At 37.8% G+C, this 12,102-nt stretch overlaps 1 protein-coding gene across 37 annotated transcripts in view; it reads left to right on the top strand.

The window, feature by feature from the left end:
* RBFOX1 (RNA binding fox-1 homolog 1) overlaps positions 1–12,102 on the top strand; it is a 1,284,179-nt gene that overhangs the window by 1,072,228 nt on the left and 199,849 nt on the right. The gene's annotated exons all lie outside the window — the stretch shown is intronic.

Here is a 12,102-nt window from a genome sequence, read left to right as displayed (position 1 = left end):
AGGAAAGCCTCAATGCTCCTTTTGTCAGTGGAGTTAAATCCTGTTCACCTGTGTGTTTACATGTAAAGGAATCATTAAACTAATACTATTTCCAAAGATTAATGACAGCATAGTACCTGCACTAAAAATTAAACAACTACAAGCCAAATAGAACTCTTATGGTTCTGTGTATGTGGACATTGTCATTACTGCCATGAGGAATAAATTAGAATAAAATCCAGCTTTACCCTTCATGATGTCCAAGATTCTGTGGGACCACATCTGATAATATCACTTCACAGAAACCTTTTTGTGGTTTTAAATAATGTTCTACTGAGCAAGAACTACAGGACTTAGCTTTAGGGTAAATACATATTCATATATTGTGAGTATTATTTTCAGGGTGCCTGAAGTTATCTTGTATGCCACATCCTCTCCCAGTGTCAGTTTACATGTAGCTGTCTGTATAATTATTGTTGTTCAGCTGCATTAGCTTACACCTTCTTGCGTATTCTCTTTATATTTTTATTGAGAATCATCACTAAACCAAAAAGAAAATTGTCCTTTCAGGGTAGATAGATAGAAGTGGTTTTATTCCTTCTATTTTATCAGAGTGAAACCTTTCATCACACTCTTAAATAGTTGTATTTTCCTACTTTGCCTTTTCAAATGTTCATTCGTGTTAAGCAATCAGCTGAATAAGCATTTTAAACTGTCACCCAAATTACTAAATGTACTACCAATGTATACCTTGACAATTCATATGAACAGAAAGTGTTGTATCTTTGTCTTCATTAAACATATCTTCTAGATATGTTTATTCTAGAAGTGAGATTAGCCATTTGCCTGTGTGCATGTGTCTACATGCAACATGCAAACAAAAAGTAGGAGAATATCCAGAACATTTGCTTGTTTTCTGTCATTTTCAAATTCAGAAAATGTGCTGATATTTGGGGTGATTCTGTGGTATCAGCTCATTTCAACAACTTTAAAGAATTAATTTAAAAAGCAGAATTAATTAAAAAAAAAAAAAAAAGAATTTCTATACGTGGTATCCAAACCTGCAGAACTGTGAAAGGACAGGTAGTAAGGAAAGATTATGAGAAGAAAATAGTGTAGTAGAATTAATAAAAATCAGTATGGTCTGTGATGGGGGTTGTCTTAGCTAAATGTTACATGCTGGTAGAATACAACATCTTGGATGAGAAACAGTCTTGAATGTTTTGATCATTTGACAGTCTTGAATGTTTTGCTCATTTAACAACTTCCTGCAGCCGACTAGTCCAGGTACCTGCTTTCTGGAGGATAGTCTGCCTATCGCATTGGCTTAGTGTTGTGTTTTGAACTGCTGGGCATAGGTGCTGCTTTTGCAGAGTACATTTGAATCTCAGAAGCAGTTACAGTCTAAGGATAAGTGAAATCCACATTTCTGAATTTTACTTGCATTTAACTGAATACTATTTACACATGAATATGTGTGAAATGATTGTTATTTCATCTCTGATCACTACCTTTTGATTAATCTTGACATTCCCTTGGGCAGTCATGCAGACTTTGCCATGCAGTACAGCAGCCAAGCATTTAAGATTTTCAGTGTTCAGCTGAGTTAAAATATAAATTCAGGTTTTATTAATCTGTTTTTGGGGCTTTTTTGGTTTTCTGGGTTTTTTTTTGGTAAATCAGCATGTGATACTATCTCTGTAGTATTACAGGTTTTGTTGTTTTTTTTTTCCTAGAAATACATCCTTCAGTAAAAAAGGCTGCTTACCCCACTCCTCTTTTTATCACCAACATAAGACACATGGAAGTAAAATAAAGTAACCTCTCACAGCAGAGGAAATAGCTGACCTTTTAGCTATATAAAGTTGGATCAGATTCCTGGACTAACAGAGGAGTATAAAAAATGCTAAGGTTGTCTTGCCTGTCTTGAGACCTGGGAAAGAGCATTTAACTGCAAATAAAGTGGTCAGTGAAATGCATGTTGCAGAAAGATCGATTTTGGTATCGTGTAACAGATGGCAAATGTTGGACACCTTTATAGTATTAGAATAACTATAATTTTAATTTTTAAACTTATTTGTGATATTTAATTGTGACTGAAAGTAAGGATGGGAGACAGGATTAAAAAGAAGCTCAGAAAGAAATGCACAATTAATTTCAAATCCATTTGAACTCCATTAAGACAATGGAGTGAATGTTCTGAGTGAAGAATTATACAGCAGGATTGCAAAATCCAGTGCCTCTTTGTCATACCTAGTTAATTTAGCATTATTGCATAAAAAGAAATCAGATACGTATTTTCTGTGCATTCCATCGTCTATCAGGCTGAAGTAAAGATTTGCTATTGAATACCTAAATTAAAAAAAGAACCGTGCAATTAGTGGTCTGTTCACTTTCTGACAAAACTCTTGCCACTGGACCCTCTAGGTTTTTTGAAATTTCTGAGAAGGTAGAGACCAAAGCCACAGTGCTGAAATCATGGAGAACCTGTGTTATCGTGTGGTGCTTAAAAGCATTGCCACATTTTCCCCTAGCTTACACTCATACTTCTGGAAATTTCACAGTGTTGACACAAGTTCAGCAGTTATGTGTGATATTTGTCTTAGAATAGGAAATAAAATCAGCGGTACATATCACTGATGACATAGAAAATACATACGTACCAGTTGAAAATAAATTCAGATTGTCATGTAATGTCTTCCCAGTTAATTCTGAAGGATTATTTTAATTTTTTTTTTCCTGGTATTAATATTTTAATCTAATGCAATTCTGACCTCCAACCACTGTTTTTTTTTTTAACAGTGCCACCTGAAAGCCATGATTTTTTATTTTTTTTTTGTCTGATGAAACTGATACTGATTTTGAAAAGCATTAGTGATAGGATTTTATGCTCTTGTAAGTTGTGGTGCCCAATATTAGAAAGCTCAAGAATGGCACTATCGTTCTAATTACTTCTGAGAGTCTTTTAGACCAGGTACAAAATAAATTACTACTTGCAAAAAATGTTAGCGCTGAGAAAATGTACAGAGAAAACACAGTGTGGGCCAATGTTGCACTGCTTTCCCTCAAATATTCAGGTGACCTTATTCTGTAACAACGCAGAAAACATGATGTAGGGCTAAGAAGGTCATTTAGACATCAAGCAAAAATCAGTCTTTGTCCTTTCCCATAGAGATCTCCAAATATCTACAGTATCAGCTACTGTAGATAGGAATTTCACAACTAATCTGATATGAATGGTATGTAGATAAAACCCCAGCAGATTTTCATTCCTAGAGATATAGGTAATTAGAGAGTTACATAGTAAGGAGATAATTAAAGCCATTTTAGCAAAGCACATGCCTAAAAGTATTACTGTCAACAAAATCTGTTCTGTTATTAATAGGGATTTTCACATACAAATACACTTGCTGTAATATTACAGAGAGTTGTACTTAAAAAGTGAATCTATTTATTGATCAGAACTAATTTTTTTTCCCTTGAGTCTGTGCCCTATCTATAAAGAGAAAGTGCTGACTGCCACATACTGCTGATAGCAGATTTTTTTTGACAGCAAAGAGCTGACTGTTCCCTAATCCATGTAGCTACATTGTACGAATTACAAAGCTTATGTGACAGACCTGTTCTCTATTCCAAGAACTGCAACATACCTGTCATCTGATAAAGCAAGAGTGCACAAGTCATCACTTTACTTTGGAAGCAAAACAGATGATAAAATTATTTCTTACTGCTAACTAATTCCTCTTCTAGTAGAGATAAGCTTCTTTGTTCAGCTGTAAATGAAACATTAGGGTATAAACTGTCAAGCCAGAAGTATTGGAGAAACTAAGATTTTATCAGCTGTAGTAACATTTTGTGCAATAAATTGTTTTGTTGGGCAGAATACTTATCTCCAGAGGTACAAAGAAACAAAGCTCATTAAGGTAAATGCTTAAAGCACACACAAAAAAAGCGAAGATGAAGGCTTATTACCTTTGTTTTGGGGATAGATAAAACATTTTCGCTTTTTCATCTCGGTGTAGCATTGAAGAATTATGTGATACTGTTATTAAAAAGAGGTACTTGTAGACTCGTAGAATGCTTTCTGAATATATCCAAGGGACAGATGCATTTCTGAAATACCAACAGAGAGCTGTAGTAAGTGATGGCTTTTTTGGAAATTGCTTTGTTTCCCTCTGGGCAAAATTAGGTATCTGCGCATTGTCCTGTACTTAGCATTCATCATTAATAGCCAATTATTATTAAATGAATGTTTGAAATAGAGAAGAATAAGTGTCTGAGTTATACTAAATAATTTTACCAGTTTAAATACTTAAATTAAATTCAGAAGGCTTTATGGTGTAAAGCAGTAGGATGATGGGAGGAGAGGAACTGTGTTGCTATTAGGGACTGCAGCTGAATAAATATATATTTGGAATGTGACGAAGGAATTAACAGTTCTGTAAACCAAGGATGGACATAAATTTGCTAACAGAAGCAGTTAAATAGTAAGTAAAATAGGTCGGGGGAATCTCTGTGTGTGAGCTAAAAAAACAGAGTACAGCCTGCAACTAGCCAGAGGCAGATACTGCTTTCCATTATTACTCGTTTGAAGTAACGTTTTAAAAAACTGTAAAATAGAAGTAAGTTTAATACATAATAAGAGAAGAAAACCCTACAGTTGAAGAAAAACTGCACAGAAGATTACGTTAATATCTGACACAAATGTCTTCAGAAGTTTCTCTGAACGAAAGAGCCAATGAAAGATGCTTTGAAACGGATCAAGCAAGACTGGCTAAGTGTAGGAGTCAGTTGACCAAAACATGGGTTATTTATGAATGGCTTTCAGTAGATAGGAAACCACAGACACCATTTTGGGTGAAATTGTACATAGGTGACAACAAAATGTACTGAAGTCTGCTGATTGTATTTTTACAAAGACACAATGTTGGTTAGATACTGCTGTCAGTCACTGGATTGTTGTTCCATGATGGACAAATCTCTTGTGATTTGCAACTTTGTTTTCTTTCTCTATGGAACATTATAATTTTGGCCCACCAGTATAATCTACTTGATTTTATGGGAGTAAGTACAATGTCAGCGTTGTAATTGGCTAGTACTGAAATTAATTGTCATTTCTTCATCTGGGGTAATTGTGCTCATCTGAGGGACAATGGTTTGGTGAAGGAGGATTCAGTGATACTTTATTTTACTATCTTGAGTTATGTTATCAGCCATATTTTATACAAGTGCTTTATATGCACCCCCTAAGTGTAAAAGAATATACATTTTAATAGATTTTTTAAATTCAGATTTATTCTAGAGAATTTCGATTTTGAGAATATAAATCTACTGTATGCTGGCATATTCCTTGTTCAGTCCTAGTTTCACTCTAGTGATCTGGAACAACAGGAACCTTTAGGTGATTTACTCCAAATACTGCATCAAATCAAGTGCAGCCCAGGATTATTTTGGCACTTACTGAAGGGCTGCTTTCTAATCGGAAAACAGTGCCAAGACAGAATTCTTGTACAAGTGTTGTAGTTGCCTGGGAACATAAGAAGTCCAAAGGTAAATTCAGAAGACCAGAATATTTAGATTTCTGGCTTTTAGTATGAGCCTTACTATGCTTTCCTTATATTTCGGGAAATCTGTTCTCTTGGATGTCTCAGCAGCTGGATGCCAGATTTTAGACACAGAGGCTTCCTTTTAAGACATCCTGCATGCTTCAGAAAAACTGATCAATCTACAGCAATTTATCTTTGTAAATTCTGATTTCAATCTATCCTTTTTTTTTTTTTCCTTCTTTATTTATAAAATAGCCTTGACAGAGGCAATGTGCTATGTAAGATTAATGTATTATTGCTATTTTTATAAAAGTAATACTGGAATCTTTTGCATTGTTGACTCATCCCTGTTGTACTCTCCATCACAGTTATACATGACATAAATTTTGTCTCATTAAGAGAAATAAAAATTCCTCTATATTTGAGTTATCATGGTCAGCAAATAAACCAGAACTTGACTATAATCTCCTCAAATGCATGGGTTGGGTTTTAAGTGCTACATACTGTAACTGTGAATTTGTCAAAGCTTATCTGTGAGTTTGTCAAAGCTTACCTGTGGTATACAAGTCCAAAGTTAATGAAACAACAACTTGAAGATTTGTTTGATGATTTAGATTTAAGTATAAGGAAGTTCTTCCCTGTGAGGGTAGTGAGGCCCTGGCACAGGTTACCTGGAGAAGCTGTGGCTGCGCCATCCCTGGCAGTGTTCAAGGCTGGACAGGGCTTGGAGCAGCCCAGTCTAACGGAAGGTGTCTCTGCCTGCGGCAGGAGGTTGGAACTAAATTAATTTTAAGGTCCCTTCCAACTAAAACTAGTCTATGGGTTGTTAAGTCACGTGAGGGATCAAATCTAGTAATTTTTATTAGTTCAGCAAGTTGATGTTTCTTTATTTTGTAACACATTATCCTAAGCAGCTTGCTTTCAGAGTTATATGCCAGTATTGAAAAGGCCTACTGTGAAAATGAGTTAATAGAGCTATTGTTAAGAAGCCAATAAATCATGAGTGTATTACTTGAAGTAATTTAGGTAATTCAAGTATTTAGGATTTCGGTAATTCAAGTATTTAGGATTTCAGTTATTGTTATATTTTGATGTTTTATATGAGCAAAAATATAATAAACAACTATATGTGTATGGATAGCTATACAGTTCCTTTACTCTTAGGGGAGAAGCAATCATGGAGGCTGAACAGATGCCTTGAATTCTGAAGCGAGGTGGATGTAGGCAGGATGACAAGGCAGATGTGCAGACATCTGGAAAATATTTGAGAATTTCCTCACTGCCTATCGGTGAGATGAAATCTGTTTTTCTGTGAGCATACACTGTGGAAACCCTAGATCTCAATGGCTCCTGGTTTTCCTGTTACTAAGCTGAATTAATTGTTGACACAGGATTATGAAAGCCAGTGTGGAACACTGACAATGGGCTACAAGCCTTTGTGTGACTGCAAAACAGAAAGTCTAAATCTGTACAAAATCTATAGATTAAGAAGGTTCCTTACTGAATTACTTCATATTAAAAAGTGTTTCTAGAGTCACAGAACACTTTTTTGAATGTGTTTAAAAGTTGTTATTAGTAATTCACTATGTGCTAGATTCATCCTATGTGTTTCTGACACCATAGTCATTGTATCTAGGATGTTTTGGGGGCAGTAGCAGTTAAAGAGTGTTTAGATGAAGACAGAAGTGTTTTGGAGGTGGGCATTAGTAGTATATGAAATACACATTTCAACCTGGACCATGTGTTCCTGAACCTGAAACACAAGGTGAAAGGGTCTCTCTAATTTAATTGGTATTCTAAAGTAATCTTAATCGTGCGTTTGTCTTCTTTCAAAGCATAAATTTAGTTTTAAATGCACGCTTCTCTTGGAATAATGATTTGGCATTTAGTGAAATACTCAGAGACCTGGAAAGTTTTGCATATTTAGAGGTGGCTTGTTTTTATCTGACATCTGGTTAAGCTTTGGGCACGTTACTGCCATGAATCACCAGGAAATAAAACCAAAAAAAGGATCAGTTGAAATATTTCCTTTGTTCTTTTCTACTTTTGGAGCTCATGGAGCAGCTTGAAAGTAGATAGAGCTCTGAAGAAAACCAAAGTTTTTATTTGTTAGTAAAGTGAAGGAGAAGAGTTTTCTGTGAATGTCAAGTTTCAGAATCTGTGGATTTTGACAGCAAGTGTAAGGGCTGTAGTTTGATGATCCAGGATGTCTGGCTTTTAGGATATTTCATACTGCATTAGAAATGCCATTCTAACAGGGTACAAGGTGCTTGCTGATCTGATAGGAACTTCGACAGGCTTGCTTTGTGCAGAGAGGACTAACCCAAATCAGGCATTCTCTTACTGTGTCACTCTAACCTTGTGCAAGATCAGGTATTGATGCCTTCTCCCAGCTTTTATAAAGCCAGCACAACCCCACCTCTGAACCATGCACTAGTTTATTGGGTAGAAATATGGCTATACCTGATGTGCTGAGATTTGTACTGCAGGTAATCCAACAATGTACAGATCTGGTAGCAGTGATAGTGGAATCCTGACAGCCTAAGAGACAGTCAGGAAAACTCCAAGGATACATTCTTTTGTCACCGTTCTCCTCTGGCAGGAGCTAGCAGCACTCCTGTGGAAGCAGCGTTATGGGACCCTTTGTCCTGGGCTGGGAGTGGTGCAGCACTCAGTGCATCAGGTCAGGGACTGACTTCCTGACACTCAGCTGTGCTGGCTGAATGTGTCTGGCAGGCTGTGAGATAACATGCCAGTAATGTTGCCGTAAAATGCCAGATTTATGAATTGATACACAGAGAACATGAAAAAATAATATCCTGTTGACCACTTAGTCAAGCTCTAATGCTTCTGTGCTTGAAGAAAAATATGTGTTTCTGAGTCTTATTTCACAAAGATCCAAAAGTTAAGTAGCCAAATGTATCTTCATATACATCTTTACTGGCAAGATACAAGTATCTTACATTTTAATTTCTGGAACTGTGCAGATTTTTTACATTGATCAGAATTAATCAATTAAACCTAATGTGAGTACAGTACAGAATTTGGCACTTGGGTATGCTGGAAAGGTTTGCAGTATGAGGTTAGAATTTTCTATTCAGTGCATCAGTGCATCAGTGCAGTTGTCTTTTGTTTGAGCAAGAGGAAAGGGAGGGATAAAAGTTAGTAAGATTATACACCTAACCTGTCAGAAAACTCCTTGAAATCATAGAAACTTTAGAAAAGTCACTGTACAACATAGTCAATGAATACCTTACACTGTGGTTCATAAAATCATTTAATGCATTATTTACTGATAAAGTGTCAAGTGTTTTATACACACTCGCCTCCATATTTTCATTTGGGGGTTTTTGGTGTGATTTTTTTTTTAAATGTCAACCCTTTGCCTTACCTATTTGGGTTTCTGTCTCAAGGCAGCAATGATAACTGAAGAAAACAGTAATGACACTTAGCTGAGAAATTGTACTTTGATTGCTGCTGGGGTCAGGTATTGCAGATTGTTCTTGGATCATGCAGATTAGAGTATAATCCACTGGCATGCTTTCAGTGTCAAACTTAAGAGGAACTTTTCAAGTGCATCCTAGTCCTTTGTGTTCCTTAGCCATTTGCATCCTTTGTATGGTTTCAAGGAAAAACTCATCATCTTTCCTATGTCAGTGTTCTTATTTTTTATTTGTACTGTGGTTTAGAGACCTAACTTTGATACCCAGGAAAAAGAATAATGGAGAGCTAGTATTGAAAAAACTGTGATAATGTTCTGTTCATATGTCTTCTGGGTAAATCCTTGAATTACTGTATTGAAGATGCTTGAAATTTTACAGTCTTTGCTGGCAGGAAAGCCAGGAGAATCTTTCCGCAGTGCACAGTGGATGGGCCACATTCCTCAAATAATCCAGTCAATTAAAAATTGATTTTTGTTCCAGGCAGCTTGTTGGTAATGTAGTGGGGAGACAGTGTATGCATTACCAACAGAGCTCGCATCAGTTAAGTGATATTTAGGTGATCTTCTGTCATGGGAGAAAGCAGTGCAGTTGATGATCTTTGCTCCTGAAGAAGCTAAATTGAAGTGTCAGATACCAGAATTGCATTTTATTTCTAATATGTTGTCCTGCCAGCCTGGGAAAAGCTATGTGAAGTCTGTGAATACAAAGGGACAAAAGTGCTAAATCTAGCAGAAGCTGAATGGTTTGGGGAAGACACTATAACGTGGCTTTTAGAGCCTTCAAGTAAATGTATTTAAAGAAATTGAATCTTGAGCTGCTGTGGCTGGACCTTTTGTTTTCTACCTTTCACCCTGCTCCTGGCAGCAGATCTAAAGTAAACAAAAAATATACATGATCTAAATTGTACCCATCTTGTTTATTAAAAGGAAAAGAGGTTATAATGCCACTGAAAAAGTAGACAAAAATATTAAATGTAGTTGAACTGAGTACAAAAAAAAAAAGCCTAAAGCTGTCAATTGAAAAATTATTTTACCTCAGATTTGCAAGATTCTGAGTTACAAAACGTAAAAAATCAGAAACATGCAGTCATGCAGGTTGGACCATACCAGCAGTATGTATTGTGAGCCTGGGCAGTGTCTATTACAGACACAGTACCAGCTCACAAATCTGAAGTTAGTCTGGTCTTGTCTTGATTCATTAAAGTAGCTAATGTTAACGATAGCTTTGCAAAATATCCAACAGAATAGAAAACATAGAAGAAGGTTTATCTGAGCTGGCGAATGACGTTGCTGAGTCACTGTCCATCATATTTGAAAATTCATGGCTGACAGGTTAAGTTCCTGATGACTGGAAAAAGGGAAATATAACCCCCATTTTCAGGAAGGGGAAAATGGATGACCAAGGGAACTACAGCCTAGTCAGTCTCACCACTCTGCCTGGCAAAATCTTGGAGCAGATTCTCCTGGATGGCATGCTAAGGCACATGAAAACCAACAAGGTGCTTGGCGACAGCCAGCATGGCTTCACTAAGAGGAAATCCTGCCTGACCAATTTGGTGGCCTTCTATGATGGGGATACAGAACTGATAGACAGGGGCAGAGAAGTTGATGTCATCTGCCTGGACTTTTGTAAAGCGTTCGACACTGTCCCACACGACATCCTTGTCTCTAAATTGGAGAGACATCAATTTGATGGATGGACCACTCGGTGGATAAAGAACTGGCTGGATGGCCACACACAAAGAGTTGTGGTCAATGGCTCAATGTCCAGCTGCAGACCAGTAACGAGTGGCGTCCATCAGGGATCGGTGTTGGGACTGGTCTTGTTCAACATCTTTGTTGGTGACATGGACAGTGGGATTGAGTGCGCCCTCAGCAAGTTTGCTGACAATGCCAAACTGTGTGGTTTGGTTGATACGCTGGAGGGAAGGAATGCCATCCAGAGGGACCTTGACACGCTTGTGTGGTGGGCTGATGCCAACCTCATGAAGTTCAACCAAGCCAAGTGCAAGGTCCTACACCTGAGTTGGGGCAATTCCAGGCTCAGCAACAGGTTGGGCAGAGAAGAGATTCAGAGCAGCCCTGCAGAGAAGGACTTGGGGGTGTTGGTCGATGAGAAAATGAACATGAGCCGGCTTCAGTGTGTGCTTGCAGCCCAGAAAGCCAACCATATCCTGGGCTGCATCAAAAGGAGTGTGACCAGCAGGTCAAAGGAGGTGATCCTGCCCCTTTACTCTGCTCTTGTGAGACCTCACCTGGAGTATTGTGTGCAGTTCTGGTGTCCTCAACATAAAAAGGGCATGGAACTGTTGGAACAAGTCCAGAGGAGGGCCACGAGGATGATCAAAGGACTGGAGCACCTCCCGTATGAAGACAGGCTGAGGAAGTTGGGGCTGTTCAGCCTGGAGAAGAGAAGGCTGCGTGGAGACCTCATAGCAGCCTTGCAGTATCCGAAGGGGGCCTCTAGGGATGCTGGGGAGGGACTCTTTGTTATGGACTCTAGTGAGAGGATAAGGGGTAATGGGTTAAAACTTAAACAGGGGAAGTTTAGATTGGATATAAGGAAGAAGTTCTTTACTGTGAGGGTGGTGAGGCACTGGAATGGGTTGCACAGGGAAGTTGTGAATGCTCCATCCCTGGCTGCGTTCAAGGACAGGTTGGACAGAGCCTTGGGTGAGATGATTTAGTGTGAGGTGTCCCTGCCCATGGCAGGGGGGTTGGAACTGGATGATCTTAAGGTCCTTTCCAACCCTAACTATTCTATGATTTTATGGTTCTATGATGTTCTTAGTAACAACAGAATGCTGAAGTCACATCTGCTTTTGGTATGAGATATCATGGTCAAACACCATGACATGGCAGGTATAACTTAGATTGTTTGTCTGTTTTTTTTTAACAGGATGCCTTTCTTTTTCTGTCAAAAGTAGTTGCAGAATATCCTGTACTTCACCTAAAAAGTATCTGTGTTTAAATGGTGGGTTAAGTGATACATACACTTCAGATCTTGCAGATGTTTGTGATGTTCAGTTTCTTAATGCCTGTAAGGTGCTTTGTAGTGCTCAGGTGAAAGGTGCTGGAGAAAATGTAAGTAGTCCTATTGTTCAAAGTTTAGATCCTAATTCTAAATGGATGGTG

Source organism: Pezoporus flaviventris, unplaced genomic scaffold (assembly GCF_033815535.1).
Source record: "Pezoporus flaviventris isolate CSIRO_AGI_PZ_B2104156 unplaced genomic scaffold, CSIRO_AGI_Pfla_v1 ptg000078l, whole genome shotgun sequence".
Taxonomy (NCBI): Eukaryota; Metazoa; Chordata; class Aves; order Psittaciformes; family Psittacidae; genus Pezoporus; species Pezoporus flaviventris.
This window is presented reverse-complemented; position numbering and strand designations above follow the sequence as displayed.